We start from the raw sequence: 18,319 nt of genomic DNA, 5'->3' as shown, positions 1-18,319 counted from the left end.
AGGGGATGATGATAAAAGTCTGGCCAATGCGCATCTAGGCTCAAGTAGTGAAGAAAAGGGGAAGGGGCTAAACTCTGGACTATGGACTAGAAATCACAACTGTATTAAAAGGCAAGAAGAAAAGCAACAGGGCAGTCTGCAAAATAGCTTCAATATCTGTATACGAATATAAGGAATATGAGGAGCAAATGGGATGCATTGGAAGTCATAGTATAACAAGAAAATTATGACTTAACTGGCATTACAGAAAGTTGGTGGAACAGCTCCCATGGTTGGAGTACCAGCATTGAGGAATATACCTTGTTCCAAAAGGATAGCTATGGGAAAAAAGAAAGAGGTGTTGCGTTGTATGTCAAAAATGTATACACTTGCTCAGAGGTCCAAGAGGACATGAGCAACAGATATACTGAAAGTCTCTGGGTGAGGATAAAAAGGTAAAGAGAACAGTAGTGATGTTATGGTGAGGGTCTTTTATAGATCATCAAATCAGGAAGAGGAAGTGGATGAATCATTCTACAAGCAGGTAACAAGATTAGTTTACACACATGAGCTAGTATTAATGGGGGATTTTCCCTGATATCTCTTGGAAGACTATTATAAAAAAACATAATATGTCCTGCAAATTCTTAGCATGTGTAGGGGACAACTTTCTAATTCAGAAAGTTGAGGAAACAGGTAGGGGGTCATCCATTCTGGATCTGGTTTTGACCAACAGACATGAAGTAGTTGCAAACGTGGAGGTGACTGGGAACTTGTGAGGAAGTGATCATGATCTAAGAATTCAAGATCCAATGGAAAGGAAGACATGAAAACAGCAAAACAAGGACACTGGACTTCAGAACGGTGGATTTCAACTGACTCAGAGAAATAGTAGGCAAGGTCCCATGGAAAGACCAATTAGGAAGAAAAGGAATCCAAGGGGGCTAGTAGTTATTAAAAGATGTAATACTAGCAGCTCAACCACAAGCTATTCTGACACAGAGGAAAGATAAGAGCCGCAGAAGACCAATGTGGCTTCACAAGGAGCTTTTTAGCTATCTAAAAACCAAAAGGGGTACATGCAGGAAATGGAAGGAGGGGCAAATCACAGGGAAGTATACATGGGAATAGTGAGAGTGTGTAAGAACGAAGTCAGGAAAGCCAAGGCTATGTCACACAAAAAAGAAAGATCAAGGACGGTGTGGCTCCGCTGCTCAATGGGAAAAGTGAGCTGGTAATGGAAGATGACAGGAAGGCCGAGCTACTCAATGTCTACTTTGCTTCAGTCTTCTCACAAAAAATAACATGTGACCAGATGACTAGCAAAGTTACCATGGACAATAAAGGGGAAGGGATGCAGATCAAGATAAGTAAAGAACACGTCAGAGATCTTCTGAACAATTTGAATGACTTCAAATCGGCGGGGCCTGATGCTATTCACCCCAGGGTACTGAAGGATTAGCTGAAGAAATTGCAGAGCCACTGGAAATAATATTTGAAAACTCAGGGATCACAGGAGTGGTCCCGGAAGATTGGAGAAGGGCTAATACAGCACCTATCCTTAAAAAGGGAAAAGGAGCAGCCAGGGAACTATAGACCAGTCAGCCTGACTTTGATACCCGAGAAGCTACTAGAGCAAGATATAAAACATTCAATTTCTGAATACCTGCAGGATGACAGGTTATAACTAGGAGCCAGCCTGGATTTACTAAGAACATATTATGCCAAACCAGCATAATATGAATTCCTTCTTTGACAGGGTAATTGATTTTGTGGATAGGGGAATGCAGTGAAAATAAGATACCTGGACTTCAGCAAGGCTTTTGTCAAGGTTCCTTCCCCACTCTGAATTCTAGGGTACAGATGTGGGGACGTGCATGAAAGACAACCTAAGCTGGTAAGAATAAGCTTAGGGGAAAACTTCCCCAAGGCACAGATTTCTTTCTTGCCTTGGGAACCAGCTTAGGTTAAAAAGCTGATACGCTGCCACCACCAAGTGATTTAAACAAAGAACAGGGAAAGAGCCCACTTGGAGACGTCTTCCCCCAAAATATCCCTCCAAGTCCTACACCCCCTTTCCTGGGGAAGGCTTGATAATAATATCCTCACCAATTGGTACAGGTGAACACAGACCCAAACCCTTGGATCTTAAGAACAATGAAAAATCAATCAGGTTCTTAAAAGAAGAATTTTATTTAAAGAAAAGATAAAAGAATCACCTTTGTAAAATCAGGATGGTAAATACTTTACAGGGTAATCAGATTCAAAACATAGAGAATCCCTCTAGGCAAAACCTTAAGTTACAAAAAGACACAAAAACAGGGATACACATTCCCTCCAGCACAGCGAATTTCACAAGACAAAAAAAACAAAAGAAAATCGAACGCATTTTCTAGCTAGATTACTTACTAACTTTACAGGAGTTGGAAGGCTTGCATCCTTGATCTGTTACCGGCAAAGGTATCACACAGACAGACAGACAAAAGTCTTTTTCCCCCCCCTCCAGATTTGAAAGAATCTTGTCCCCTTATTGGCCATTTTGGGTCAGGTGTCAGTGAGGTTACCTTAGCTTCTTAATCCTTTACAGGTGAAAGGATTTTGCCTCTGGCCAGGAGGGATTTTATAGCACTGTATACAGAAAGGTGGTTACCCTTCCCTTTATATTTATGACAGCTTTTGACACAGTCCTACTGACATTCTGATAAGTAAACTGGAGAAATGCAGGCTTTGCAGAAATGGCTACATAATCTGTTAAACAGCCACAAACAAAGAGTAACTATGAATAGATGATGTCAGATTGGAGGGAGGTCTCAAGTGGGGTTCCACGGGGATCTGTTCTGGGTCTGCTGTCGTTCAACATCTTTATTAATGACCAGGATGTAGGAATAGAGAGCACACTGATCAAAATTTGCAGATGACACAAAGGGGGGGGGGGTGACACCACTTTGGATGATAGAGCTAAAATTCAGCAGGATCTTGATACATTGGAGAACTGGGCTCTAGACAACAAAATGAAATTCAACAAAGACAAATTTAAGGTGCCACACTGAGGGAAGAAAACCCAAATGCACAAATACAGAATGGGGGTTAAATGGCTTGGCAGCAGCACTGCTGAAAAGGATCTGGGAGTTGTGGTGGATCACCACCTCAATGTGATTCAGCAAAGAGATGCTGTTTCAAAAAAAGTAAATGCAATTTTAGGTTGCATGAACAGAGGGATAGCATGCAAGTCATGGGAGGTGATAGCACTCCTCGACTCCACTCTGGTTAGGCCTCAGATGGAGTATTGTGTCCAGTTTTGGTCACCAATGTATAGCAAGAATGTAGAGAAACTGGAAAGGATCCAGAGGCAAGCAACAAAGATAATCAGAGGGATGGAATGCAAGTCATATGAGCAAAGGCTGAAAGAACTGGGTATGTTTAGTTTGGAAAAGAGGAGATTAAGAGGAGACATGATAGCAGTCTTCAAACACTTGAATGGCTGCTGCCTTAAAAAAGATGGAGAAAAGTTGTTCTCTCTTGCCACAGATGGCAGGAGAAGAGGCAATGGGTTCAAACTACAGCACAGCAGATTTAGATTAAATCTCAGGAAAAACTAACTAAAAAGAGTAGGACAATGGAACAGACTGCCTTGGGAGGTTGTGGAAGCTCCTTCACTGGAGATTTTCAGAAGGAGGTTGGATAGTCATCGGTCTTGGATTGGTTAGCCACAAAAATTCCTGCATCTTGGCAGGGGGTCACTAGATGACCTTTGCAGTCCCTTCTAATGTTATGATTTTATGATTCTAAGAAGAAGACTGGTGTCTGACTGCACTTCTGTACAGTGACATCACAGCCGCAGTGATGATATGCACATTTGTTTTGTATTTGTAGTGTATATGTGCAACTCTTAAAATAGAAGGTGCTAAAAAAATGTGCCTCACTACACCCTGAAACTTACATTTTCAGTCTTGGGTACTTCGCTGTGCTCCCACCCCTGTGTGTCCCCAGATTTGGTTTACAAAATATGGTCATCTTACTTTAGAGCCCTAACCCTAGCCCAGGAAGCCTTAGGGTATGTCTACACTACAAAATTAGGTCAAATTTATAGAAGTCAGTTTTTTAGAAATCGTTTTTATATATTCGAGTGTGTGTGTCCCCACAGAAAATGCTCTAAGTGCATTAAGTGCATTAACTCGGCGGAGTGCTTCCACAGTACCGAGGCAAGCGTCAACTTCTGGAGTGTTGCACTGTGGGTAGCTATCCCACAGTTCCCACAGTCTCCGCTGCCCATTGGAATTCTGGGTTGAGATCCCAATGTCTGATGGGGCTAAAACATTGTCACGGGTGGTTCTGGGTACATATAGTCAGGCCCCCGTTCCCTCCCTCCCTCCCTCCGTGAAAGCAGCAGCAGACAATCGTTTCGCGCCTTTTTTCTTGAGTTACCTGTGCAGATGCCATACCACGGCAAGCATGGAGCCCGCTCAGGTAACCGTCACCGTACGTCTCCTGGGTGCTGGCAGATGTGGTACTGCATTGCTACACAGCAGCAGCAACCCATTGCCTTGTGGCAGCAGACGGTACAGTAGGACTGGTAGCCGTCATCGTCATGTCCGAGGTGCTCCTTGTCGCCTCTGTGAGGTCGATCAGGAGTGCCTGGGCAGTCATGGGCGCAGGGACTAAATTTGGAGTGACTTGACCAGGTCATTCTCTTTAGTCCTGCAGTCAGTCCTATTGAACCATCTTATGGCGAGCAGGCAGGTGATATGGATTGCTAGCAGTCCTATTGTACCATCTTCTGCCGGGCAAGCAAGAGATAAGGATGGCTAGCAGTCCTTCTGCACCGTCTGCTGCCAGCCAAAGATGTAAAAGATAGATGGAGTGGATCAAAACAAGAAATAGACCAGATTTGTTTTGTACTCATTTGCTTCTCTCTTCCCCCCCCCCCCCGACTAGGGGACTCATTCCTCTAGGTCACACTGCAGTCACTCACAGAGAAGATGCCACGAGGTAAATCTAGCCATGTATCAATCAGAGGCCAGACCAACCTGCTTGTTCCAATAAGAACAATTACTTAGGTGCACCATTTCTTATTGGAACCCTCCGTGAAGTCCTGCCTGAAATACTCCTTGATGTAAAGCCACCCCCTTTGTTGATTTTAATTCCCTGTAAGCCAACCCTGTAAGCTATGTCGTCAGTCGCCCCTCCCTCTGTCAGAGCAACAGCAGACAATCGTTCCGTGCCTTTTTTCTGTGCGGACGCCATACCAAGGCAAGCATGGAGGCCGCTCAGCTCACTTCGGCAATTAGGAGCACATTAAACACCACGTGCATTATCCTGCAGTATATGCAGCACCAGAACCTGGCAGAGCGATACCGGGCAAGGAGGCGACGTCAGCGCGGTCACGTGAGTGATCAGGACATGAACACAGATTTCTCTGAAAGCATGGGCCCTGCCAATGCATGCATCATGGTGCTAATGGGGCAGGTTCATCCGGTGGAACGCCGATTCTGGGCCCAGGAAACAAGCACAGACTGGTGGGACCGCATAGTGTTGCAGGTCTGGGACGATTCCCAGTGACTGTGAAACTTTCGCATGCGTAAGGGCACTTTCATGGAACTTTGTGACTTGCTTTCCCCTGCCCTGAAGCGCATGAATACCAAGATGAGAGCAGCCCTCACAGTTGAGGAGTGAGTGGCGATAGCCCTGTGGAAGCTTGCAATGCCAGACAGCTACCGGTCAGTCGGGAATCAATTTGGAGAGGGCAAATCTACTGTGGGGGCTGATGTGATGCAAGTAGCCCACGCAATCAAAGATCTGCTGATATCAAGGCTAGTGACCCTGGGAAATGTGCAGGTCATAGTGGATGGCTTTGCTGCAATGGGATTCCCTAACTGTGGTGGGGCCATAGACGGAACCCATATCCCTATCTTGGCACCGGAGCACCAAGCCGGCGAGTACATAAACCGCAAGGGGTACTTTTCAATAGTGCTGCAAGCTCTGGCGGATCACAAGGGACGTTTCACCAATATCAGTGTGGGATGGCCGGGAAAGATACATGATGCTCGCATCTTCAGGAACTCTGGTCTGTTTCAAAAGCTGCAGGAAGGGACTTTATTCCCAGACCAGAAAATAACTGTTGGGGATGTTGAAATGCCTATAGTTATCCTTGGGGACCCAGCCTACCCCTTAATGCCATGGCTCATGAAGCCATACACAGGCAGCCTGGACAGTAGTCAGGAGCTGTTCAACTATAGGCTGAGCAAGTGCAGAATGGTGGTAGAATGTGCATTGGGACGTTTAAAGGCGCGCTGGCACAGTTTACTGACTCGCTTAGACCTCAGCGAAACCAATATTCCCACTGTTATTACTGCTTGCTGTGCGCTCCACAATATCTGTGAGAGTAAGGGGGAGACGTTTATGGCGGGGTGGGAGGTTGAGGCAAATCGTCTGGCTGCTGGTTACACGCAGCCAGACACCAGGGCGGTTAGAAGAGCACAGGAGGGCACGGTACGCATCAGAGAAGCTTTGAAAACCAGTTTCATGACTGGACAGGCTACGGTGTGAAAGTTCTGTTTGTTTCTCCTTGATGAAACCCCCCGCCCCTTCGTTCACTCTACTTCCTTGCAAGCTAACCACCCTCCCCTCCTCCCTTCGATCACCGCTTGCAGAGGCAATAAAGTCATCGTTGCTTCACATTCATGCATTCTTTATTCATTCATCACACAAATAGGGGGATAACTGCCAATGTAGCCCAGGAAGGGTGGTGGAGGAGGGAAGGAAAATGCCACACAGCACTTTAAAAGTTTACAACTTTAAAATGTATTGAATGCCAGCCTTCTGTTTTTTGGGCAATCCTCTGTGGTGAAGTGGCTGGGTGGCCGGAGGCCCCCCCACCACGTTCTTGGGCGTCTGGGTGAGGAGGCTATGGAACTTGGGGAGGAGGGCGGTTGGTTACACAGGGGCTGTAGTAGCAGTCTGTGCTTCAGCTGCCTTTGCTGCAGCTCAACCATACACTGGAGCATATTGGTTTGATCCTCCAGCAGCCTCAGCATTGAATCCTGCCTCCTCTCATCACGCTGCCGCCACATTTGAGCTTCAGCCGTGTCTTCAGCCCGCCACTTACTCTCTTCAGCCCGCCACCTCTCCTCCCGGTCATTTTGCGTTTTCCTGCACTCTGATATTATTTGCCTCCACGCACTCGTCTGTGCTCTGTCGGTGTGGGAGAACAGCATGAGCTCAGAGAACATTTCATCACGAGTGCGTTTTTTTTTCTTTCTAATCTTCGCTAGCCTCTGGGAAGGAGAAGATCCTGTGATCATTGAAACACATGCAGCTGGTGGAGAAAAAAAAAGGGACAGCGGTATTTAAAAAGACACATTTTATAAAACAATGGCTACACTCTTTCAGGGTAAACCTTGCTGTTAACATTACATACATAGCACATGTGCTTTCGTTACAAGGTCGCATTTTGCTTCCCCACACCGCGTGGCTAACCCCTCCCCCCTCCCCGTAGCTAACAGCGGGGAACATTTCTGTTCAGCCACAGGCAAACAGCCCAGCAGGAACGGGCACCTCTGAGTGTCCCCTGAAGAAAAGCACCCTATTTCAACCAGGTGACCATGAATGATATCTCACTCTCCTGAGGATAACACAGAGAGATAAAGAACGGATGTTGTTTGAACGCCAGCAAACATACACTGCAATGCTTTGTTGTACAATGATTCCCGAGTACGTGTTACTGGCCTGGAGTGGTAAAGTGTCCTACCGTGGAGGACGCAATAAGGCTGCCCTCCCCAGAAACCTTTTGCAAAGGCTTTGGGAGTACATCCAGGAGAGCCAGGGCAAATTAATCCTTTCACATGCTTGCTTTTAAACCATGTATAGTATTTTAAAAGGTACGCTCACCGGAGGTCCCTTCTCCGCCTGCCGGGTCCTGGAGGCAGCCTTGGGTGGATTGGGGGGTACTGGCTCCAGGTCTAGGGTGAGAAACAGTTCCTGGCTGTCGGGAAAACTGGTTTCTCCGCTTGCTTGCTGTGAGCTATCTTCTTCGTCCCCAAAACCTGCTTCTGTGTTGCCTCCATCTCCGTTGAAGGAGTCAAACAACACGGCTGGGGTAGTGGTGGCTGAACCCCCTAAAATGGCATGCAGCTCATCATAGAAGCGGCATGTTTGGGGCTCTGACCCAGAGCAGCTGTTCGCCTCTCTGGTTTTCTGATAGGCTTGCCTCAGCTCCTTCAGTTTCACGCGGCACTGCTTCGGGTCCCTGTTATGGCCTCTGTCCTTCATGCCCTGGGAGATTTTGACAAAGGTTTTGGCATTTCAAAACCTGGAACGTAGTTCTGATAGCACGGATTCCTCTCCCCATACAGCGATCAGATCCCGTACCTCCCGTTCAGTCCATGCTCTTTTGCGATTCTGGGACTCCACCATGGTCACCTCTGCTGATGAGCTCTGCATGGTCACCTGCAGCTTGCCACGCTGGCCAAACAGGAAATGAGATTCTAAAGTTCGCGGTTCTTTTCCTGTCTACCTGGCCAGTGCATCTGAGTTGAGAGTGCTGTCCAGAGCGGTCACAATGGAGCACTCTGGGATAGCTCCCGGAGGCCAAGACCGTCGAATGGTGTCCACAGTACCCCAAATTCGACCCGGCAAGGCCGATTTTAGCGCTAATCCACTTGTCAGGGGTGGAGTAAGGAAATCGATTTTAAGAGCCCTTTAAGTCAAAAAAAAAAGGGCTTCATCGTGTGGACGGGTGCAGGTTTACATCGATTTAACGCTGCTAAATTCGACCTAAAGACCTAGTGTAGACCAGGGCTTACTCTTGGGATCTTTAACCTTCCCCTGGGGAGCCCTAGCCTTTGGAACTCTAGCCCTAGATTAGGGACCCCTACCATTTTGAACCCTAACCTTAGTTCAAGGAGCCCTAAATTATAGGTCCCAAAAATAGCCCAGAGAACCCTCCTCTTTGTAACCTTAACCCTCACCTGGGGATGCCTCCCCTTTCAAACACTAACTCTAGCTTGAGGAGTCCTAACCTATAGAACCCTAGCCCAGGGAGCCCCACCCTATGGATTCCTAACCCAAGCCTGAGGAGCATTGCCCTATGGATCCCTAGCCCTCGCAAGGGGATCCCTATCCTTTGGAACTCTAATCCTAGTCCTGAAAGTCCTACTCTTCTGAACCCAAACCCTAGCTCAGGGAGTCCTGCCCTTTGGAATGATAACCCTAGCCCTGGGATCCCTAACCTATGGAGCCCTAACTTTAGTGCATTGAGCCCAAACCTATGGATCCCTTACACAAGCCCAGGGACCAACACCCTATAGAGCCCCAATCCTAGCCAGGGGAACCCCAACCTATGGAACCCTATTTCTAGCCTGAGGAGCTCTCTACTTTGGAACAATGCTACCCTGGGGAGCCCTATCCATTGGAATCCTAACCCAAGGGTGGGAGTCCTACTCATCGAAACCTTACCCTAACTCTAACTACCTACCCATAGGAACCTTAACCATAGGGCAGGGATTCCTACTGTGACACCCTGTCTCTCATGTGATACCCAGTACCCCACGTTCACCACTTTTGTATGGTTATGATATATTTTGTACAAAATACATTTTGTGAGGTATCATTTGAAAACTCAATCTTCTGAATATTATTATCCCATTGAAATGTGTGCAACAACACTGCATGTAAAATTAAGAGATTTTGCTGTATGACTGTTTGAATTTTGTTGTAGTTCTTGGTAATGCCCACAAACCAATTTCTCAGAGACAAAAACACACTAGCATGCCAGCAAGGTGCTACGGAGCCATTACCTGCTTAACTGGCCATTTTTCAGCAATGGGAAGGTATAACAAGAAATTTACAATACATCACAGGAATGTTTCAAATCTCACGTGTACCAGACACTGTTTGTCTACACCTCAGCAGGGGTTAATCCTCAAAAACAGGAAGAGGGTATAATAATCAAAGATAGTGACCTCCACATTACCCCTCTCCTCTTCCCATCCCTCTGTTCATGACATTAATGACGCTCAAAGAATTGAACTTGGCGGGGGGAGTCCCAGGCTGGAAGGAGATCCAGCCTATGAAATTGACTGCAGCTAATGGTGAGACAGACCCTTTGACTTTTAAGTCTATTAGCTTGGTAAAGTTAGGAATTAGTTTGCATTTTTATCTTTTTATTTCTTTTGTAACCAATTCTGACTTGTATGCCTTATCACTTGTAATAACTTAAAATCTGTCTGTCATTAATAAACTTATTGTATTGTTTTATATTACCTAGTGTGTGTTTGGACTGAAATGTGTGGTAAACTCCATTTGGGATAACAAGATTGGTGCAAAATCATTAGCCAGTGTTGGAATGACAGACTCTTTATGAGCTTACACTGTCTAGGAGACTACTGAGCAGTGCAAGTGTTGTACCAATAAAATAAAAACCAGCAAGATCTTATTAAAGGGGGAAAAGGCAAAATGCCACATTTATTGTGAATACAGAAAGAATCATAGTAAGCAGTTAGTTACAGCTATAAACATTCCATTCAATTTCATATTTATTCACACATTCATTCATACACACACACACACACACACACACAGGTTCTGCGAGGTTGTTATCATAGTTACCAGCCTTAGAGTTGCTCATGCCAAGCCACGGGCCAGGTGGCCTGGACATGAGGAGGGAGCAGGGTCTTGTCAGATGCTGATGCTCCTGGAAGTTGGTTTGCAGAATCAGATCCCAAAGTTCTCCCTTTCTAGAGTCCATTTTTATAGGAATTTCTTCCTATGCCAGTCTATGGGAATTGCTTCATCATGCTGTTGCTGAATCAATCAGCAGATGGCACATTCCTGACAGCTCCATGCTGCCAGATGTTATCTTGTTCTTTGGTTCTCCCATTCTTGAGGCTGTCGGGTGGATTCCAGTCTGCCCTCTAGGGGTCCTCTGGTTATTTCCACTTGACGCCTTCTTCAGCCGATGGACACTGGATTCTTAGGCTGGCACCTCCCTGACATTCAGTTATTATCCACACCAAGCATCCATCCACATACATCCTCTATCTCTATTTTAATCACAATTGTTAACAAAGCGAGGTGAATACAACAAAAGGGTGGGGAGTCTCTGGGTGCTGTTTCTGTTGTTACAGAGTATTGCTTTGAGTCTCTCTCTGTGTGAGTAGTTGTTACAAAGAATTGCTTTGAGAACAGACTCTGTCTTAGAATGTACTAACACAATTAGCAGCTTGCAAGTTTCACACAGAAAGGGAGAGAAACAGTACCAAAACCCTAGAGACCTCTTAATTAGTAATACCCTGGAATTTAAAGTATGGAGAATCAAACTCATTTGTGATTTAAATACAGAACTTCTTTAATATGATCCAACACAAGATGCACATTTCTGAGGAACAAGGCTGGGACTAAGAATTTGTAGGTGTCTCCCTCTACGTAGTTCATGAGTGGCTGGGAAAGAGTTCATGTATTTAGCAGGCAGTGAATTGACATGCTGAAGGGTGCTTGAGCAGACCAGGAGTGGCTATTTAAGCAATGCACCCCAGGCTAGAGAGTTCTGGGGACACCACTGTTCAACAATCCAGATTGTACCCTGGGGCATGTCACACCTACCAATTGCAACCTTAACCCTAGCTCCAAGTACTCTACCCACAAAAACCCTAAATGTAGGGTGGGGAGCCCTACCCACATGAATCATACATAGCCCTAGCACCGGGTGACCTACGCATAAGAATCACAACCCTAGCTACAAGTACCCCTACCCATTGTAAACCTAACCAAAGGAGCCCTACCCAGAGGAGCCCAAATCCTATGGCAGAGAGTCCTAGCCATAGGACCCCTACCCTTAGGCCACAGTGATCTATGCACTCCAATGACCCTACCCCTAGGAATCCTAACCCTAGGAGAGGGATCTCCACCCAAAGGAACTCCACTCCTACATTCAACTATCCTACCCATAGAAATCATTACTGTCAAGGGGAGCCTACCCATAGTATCCCTAACCCTATCTCGAACTAACCTACCTATAGGAACCCTAACCATAGCTTCAAGTACCCTATCCATAGGCCCCAAACCCCAGGACAGGAAGCCCTACCCAGAGGAAAATTTACCCTAGGGCGAGGAGCCCTACCCATAGGAACTCTTACCATAGGGTTGGGACCCCTACCAATGTGAACCCTAACCCTCACTCCAATTACCCTACCATAGGTAACAATGGTACCAATGGCAAGGGGCCCTACCCATAGGAATCCTAATCCTAGCTCAAAGTGTCCTACTCATAGAAACCCTAATCCTGGCTCCAAGTACCCTACACATAGGAAAATTAATCCTAGGGTGGGGAGCCCACCTATAGGAGCCCTACCCCTATGGCAGGGAGCCCTACAAATAGAAAAAATAACCCTAGAGCAGAGACCTTTCCCACAGAAGCTCTAACAATAGCTCCAAGTACCCTACACCTAGCAACTCTAACTCTAGGGCAGGTAACCCTAGGATCCATAATCCTAGCTCCAAGTACTCTACCCATAGGAACCCTATCCCAAGGATGGGAAGCCTTACCCATGGTAACCCCAACCCTGAGTTAGGTTTCCTGAGGGTAGTGTACTTGGATCTAGGGTTAGGGTTCCTATGGCTAGGGCTCCCCTCCCTACAGTTCGTATTCCTGTCAATAGGGTACCTGAAGCAGCAGGTAGGGCTCCACATCCTAAAGTTACAGTTGCTATGGGTAGGGCTCCCTGCTCTAGGGTTAGGGTTCCTATGCAATGGTACTTGGAGCTAGGGTTAGGGTTCCTATGGTTAGGGCTATCCACCCTAGAGTTAGAGTTCCTATGCCTACGGTACTTGGAGCTAGGGTTAGGGTTCCTATGGGAAGGGCTCCCCATCCTATGATTAATGTTCCTATGGGTAGGGCTCTCCACCACAGAGTTAGTATTCCTATTGGTAGGGTACTTGGCATTAGGTTAGGGTTCCAATGGGCAGGGATCACTGCCATAGGGTTTGGGTTCTCAAGGATATAGCTCCACGCCCTAAGGTTGGGTTCCTATGGAGTAGGGTACTTGGAGCTAGGGTGAGGGATCAATTCAGGACTGATCAAATCATGGACCTTGACAATTAGAAACAGGTAAGGAGTGACCCCTGAGTATTCAAGCCTGAATAAGTTCACGGATTTTGTTGAAGGGAAACTAGATAGAAGAAACTACAGCCCATGCAGGGATGGCCAGCTTGCAAAGATTATTGATTGCAAATAACTTAGTCGTGATAGTTGGCCATTCAGAGCTGATGAGTTCATGGAGACTGTTGATAGAAAACAAGTTAGAAGTCACTTCTGATCATTCGTTGCTGATCAGTTCACAGATGTTCCTCATTGCAAACAAGTTAGTAGTCACTGTTGACCATTCATTGCTGATCAGTTTGTAGTGATTCTTCATTGCAAGCAAGTTAGGAGTGGCTTCTGACCATTCAGAGTAGAGCACTTCACTGAGATTCTTCTTCAACACTTAGCCAAATGGTCAGCCGCAGTGATCATTCGCCATTTGATCCATTTCTGTGCAGCCGCAAGGGCTCAATGAGTCAAGAGTCCAATGTCGGAACAGTCTTGATGCAGCCATGTAATAGGGGGTCTACTTCTGGGCTGCCTCTACTTCTTGGTTGGTGGAATTTTATCCTGGATGTTACAAGCCACCCAGAGAATGGCGTTCACTGGCGTTCACTGGAAAAGTCTTGTGGCTTTCTCACAACATGTCCGAAAAGCGTAAGACACCATCTGAGGACAATGTTCCTAGTAGTCCGTAGACCGGAGTGACCATAAATATCTGCATTACAAAATGAAGCCGTTCCACTTTATGCCCAATATACAGCGTTGGCATTTTGTGTGGAAAGCCTCCAACTTTGCCCAGTCTGAGTGGCATAGTGTCCATGTTTCACAACCATACAGCAGTATGGAGAGGATACAGCTCGAATAGATCATGAACATGTTTGCTGTGCCGAAGTATGTTGATTCCATATTTGTTGTAAACAACCCATGGCAGATGCTGCAATGAACCTTCATGTGAGAGCTGGAGGAACTAGTGAGTACAGAACCCAAATAGCAAAAGCTGGAGACTGCTTCGACAGTTTCATTATTCCAAGAGATTGGGGTCACAAGTGGACTTGATCCTTGATTTTAAAGCTTTGTCTTTGACCACAAAACATGGAGGCCAACCTTAGCCAACTCCTCTTCCATTTGCTGAAGTGCCTTGCGAAACCTGTCAGGGCTCTGTACTAGAAAAATAATGTCATCTGCATAGTCAAGGTCTGAGAGCGAGAGATCACCAATCTTAATGCCTATGGAAATTCTTCACTGCAAAAAAGTTAGAAGCAAATTCTGATAAATTCAGGACAACTTAGTGCACATTGCTGACCATTCCAGCCTAATCAACTCCCGGACTTGCTTCATTGTAAACACATCATGTGTGTCTGCTTGCCATTCCAGGATAATCCATTTGTGGGTATTGTTGAAGCGAAACAAGATAGGAGAGACTATTGACCATTCAGGGCTAATCCGTTCTTGGAAATTGTTGATTGCAAAATAGTTAGAATTTACTGCTGGCCATTCAGGGCTGATCACTTCACAGAGATTTGTCCTAGCAAACCAGTTAGGAGGAACAGTTGGCCATTCCGGGCTAATCATATCGCTGAGCTTCTTCATTGCAAATAACTTAGGAGTGAATGGTCAGCATTCAGGTCTCCATTTCGTGGTGATTCTTCATTGCAAACAATTTAGCAGTGTCAGCTTACATTCAAGGCTGGTAAGTTCACTGAGTTTGTTGATTGCAGAGACTTTAGGAATGACTTCTGATCATTCAGGGCTGATCAGTTCACAGACATTGTTGGAGGCACACAGGTTTGGAAAAACTGCAGACAATTCAGGGCTTATTAGTTCGCAGAGATTCTCAATGACAAACAAGTAAGGAAAGACAGCTGACCGTTCAGGGCTAATGACTTTGGAGAGATTTGCCATTGCAAACCAGTTAGGAGGAAAGCTGACTGTTCCAGGCTGCTCAGGTTACAGACCTTCTTCATTGCAAACAAGAGAGAAGTGACTTCTTACCTCAGGGCTGATAAGTTTGTTGACTGCAAACAAGTTAGGAGTCCTGGATGAAGTGAGCTGTAGCTCACGAAAGCTCATGCTCAAATAAATTGGTTAGTCTCTAAGGTGCCACAAGTACTCCTTTTCTTTTTGCGAATAGAGACTAACACGGCTGTTACTCTGGGTCCTGGATGAGCATTCAGGGCTTATCAGTTTGGGATTTTCTTCACTGCAAAAATAGTTAATTGTGCCTGCAGAGCATTCAGGACTGATCAATTCATAATTGCAAACAAGTTAGGAGTGACTGGTAATCTTTTAGGGATGATGAGTTTGGCCAGATTGTTCATGGCAAAGTTAGGCATGATTTCTGACCATTCAGAACTAAAGAATTTGCAGAAATTCTTCCTTGCAAAAAAGTTAGGAATCACTGCTGAGCATTCAGGGCGGAGCAGCTCGCATTGATTGTTAATTACACACAAGTTAGAAGTAAACTTCCATAATTCAAGGCAGACCACTTGGTGCTGATTGCACACAAGTTTTGAGTTACTCCTGACCATTCCAGACTAATCAACTCATGGACTTGCTTCATTATAAGAGAGTCAGCATGTCTGCTTGCCACTCCAAGCTAATCAATTTGTTGGTATTGTTGAAGGGAAACAAGATAGGAGAGACTATTGACCATTCAGGGCTGGTCCATTCTTGGAGACTGCTGATTGCAAAAAGATTAGAATTTACTGCTGACCATTCAGGACTGATCAGTTCACAGAGATTCTTCTTTGCAAACAAGTGAGGAGTGAATACTGACCATTCCGTGCCCATCAGTTCACTGAGCTTCTGCATTGCAAATAAGAGGCACTGACTCTTTTCCTTTCAGAGCTGTTCTGTTTGTGGAATCTGTTGATTGGAAACAAGAGAGGAGTGACTGCTCACCATTTAGGGTGGATCAGTTCCCAGAGATTGTTGATCGCAAACAGATTAAGAATGACTGCCTTACCCATAGGAACCCTAGCCCTAGCTCCAAGAACCTTACACCTGGGAACCCTAACACTAGGACAGCGATCCCTTCCCATAGGAACTCTAACTCTCATTCCAAGTACCCTACCCATAGGACCCTATCCGTAGGGCAGGGAGCCCTTTCCAGAGCAACACCTACCTGTAGGGGGTGAACCCTACCCATAGGAACTCTAATCCTAGCTCCAAGTAACCTACCCATAGGAACCCTTGTTACACCAAAATTTAGGCTTTGAGGCACCCCTAGAACAACCTATCACCCCCTTTATCTGCTCTTCCTGGGGTATGGCTCTTCAGAGTAGTCAAGGAAACATTTGTAGGAGACAGATGAAACCCTCTGATAAAGTGATTTACATAGGCAATGTTCTTTCCAGAACAAAGTATCTTTTTATTTATGTAACTAATAATCCCTAATGCACTATAATCTAAAATCCAAAATAAGACACAAATCTTGAACACAGATCTCTTACTGCAAGTTATGAGAGCACTTAAACCGCACTAATAACTTAAAGAATTCTAAGTGCTGTGCTCTGTAATGGATGGCCAGTCTGCTATATATCACAGACAGCAGTTTTTAAAACGTACTCTAAATTTTTACATAAGTAAGTTGCACTTAACAGAATTTTATCATTTTTATTATCACACAAACTAATACTATATACTACCCTTCACTGTACTATACTCTGTTTACTCTGCTTACTCTATACTCTATACTCTATACTCTGCTTACTCTGTTCTGTTCTTACACTCTGTTCTGTTCTGTTCTTATACTCTGCTTACTCTATACTCTGCTTACTCTGTTCTGTTCTTACTCTGCTTACTCTGTTCTGTTGTCTTCAGCTGTGCCCTCTGCATTCGCTGCTGCACTTCATCTGTATTTTAATCTTTGCTCTGCTCTGCTCGGCCTCGCTCCTCTCCTCCATTCTGTCTCTGTCTTCTCCTGCTCCTGCTTTCGCTCTCTTGCTCTTCTGTTTCACTCCTATCTGCTTTTTATACTGCCTTTTATGCTGTCATTCCTGGACGTATGCCAATATTCTGCACATGCTCACTGCCATAGTTTTTACTTCAGAGTTATGATTACCTCATTTGACCTTACCCTAGCTGGCTTTTGCCAACACCCTTTCACCTCACTTGGCTTTTTGCCAAAGTGCCATCTTAGCACTCCTAGGCTTTCTGCCAATTTTATGTTGTTTCATAACTGATTTTCCCCCTACTTTTGCACCGAGCATGCTCAGGATCTGCAGCTTCCATCTTAGGGTGGCATGACTCCTGCTTATTTAGCACACAAAATGGAGGCTGGAGACTTTCTCTGGTATCACCCTAACCCTACGGCAGGGAGCCATATGCATAGGAACCCTACCCCTAGGGCCAGAAACTCAATGCATAGGAACCCTAACTCTAGCTACAAGTATGCTACCCACAGGACCACTAATCATAAGGCAGGAAGACCTACCCCTGGGAACCCTAACCCTAGCTCCTAGTACCCTACCCACAGGAACCCTAACCCTAGGTTGGGGAGCCCTACTCCCAGGAACCCTAACCCTAGAGTAGGGAGTCATATCATGCTCTAATGGCAAAAAAATAGGGCATGTACTGTACCTCCTGTCATGCTATGTGTTAACACCCCTGTAAAGCTGTGCGGTGTGTTTGTGGGAACCCCTCATGCACCATTTACATCAGAAGAGACTCTAAGATAACTGTTGGAGGTGATAGAAGGGTGCCAATGAATATTCTTCTGATGCAAGCAGGATCTTCCAGTGGCTGCAATTGGTATGTATGTGCTGAAGCTGGTAACCTGTATTACTGGGCGATCACTTGCTTCTTTAATGGGTATAGGAACACACGGCAACACCAGTGAGTAGCATGTATTTCAATTCCACCCTATTTCTATTTACAATTCACCTGATTCTAATGTACACAAAGGTGCCTTTCCACCACTCTGGCAATAGAGAGCAGTCTTTATGTGGGTGTAAATTATACTTATTACACTTTAAGGCTTCTGTAATGGGGTTCACTCACTGCTAGGATACCTCCTCCTGGCTGCATAGGAGATTAGCTCCTTCCATGTGCAACAACCCTTTCCTTGCACCATGGCTCCTCTATCTCTGGGACTTGGGGTACTCCTTGTTCATGACTCAGCTCTCCACCCTGGTTACTATAGTCCTCCAATTCCAGGGTATCTAAGTCCTATTGCCCAACTGTCCCAAGCAGTCTTCAGCTCCATTGCCCTGTCTATCCCACTTCCTCAGTGGCTAGTAGGAGACCCAAGCCAAACCACTA

At 45.6% G+C, this 18,319-nt stretch overlaps 2 long non-coding RNA genes across 2 annotated transcripts in view; both read right to left on the bottom strand.

Moving 5' to 3' along the window:
- Window positions 1-18,319, bottom strand: part of LOC141985430 (uncharacterized) — a 72,919-nt gene that overhangs the window by 9,900 nt on the left and 44,700 nt on the right. The window lies entirely within an intron of this gene.
- Window positions 6,871-17,072, bottom strand: LOC141985431 (uncharacterized). The gene is made up of 3 exons (XR_012638939.1): window positions 16,861-17,072; window positions 15,834-15,922; window positions 6,871-7,294 (listed from the first exon to the last, which is right to left on the bottom strand). It is a non-coding gene; the product is annotated as an uncharacterized LOC141985431 (long non-coding RNA).

The sequence above is a fragment of the Natator depressus genome, chromosome 3 (assembly GCF_965152275.1).
Source record: "Natator depressus isolate rNatDep1 chromosome 3, rNatDep2.hap1, whole genome shotgun sequence".
NCBI classification, from domain to species: Eukaryota; Metazoa; Chordata; order Testudines; family Cheloniidae; genus Natator; species Natator depressus.
The sequence above is the reverse complement of the archived record's forward strand: the minus strand, read 5'-3'. Positions and strand labels throughout refer to the sequence as shown.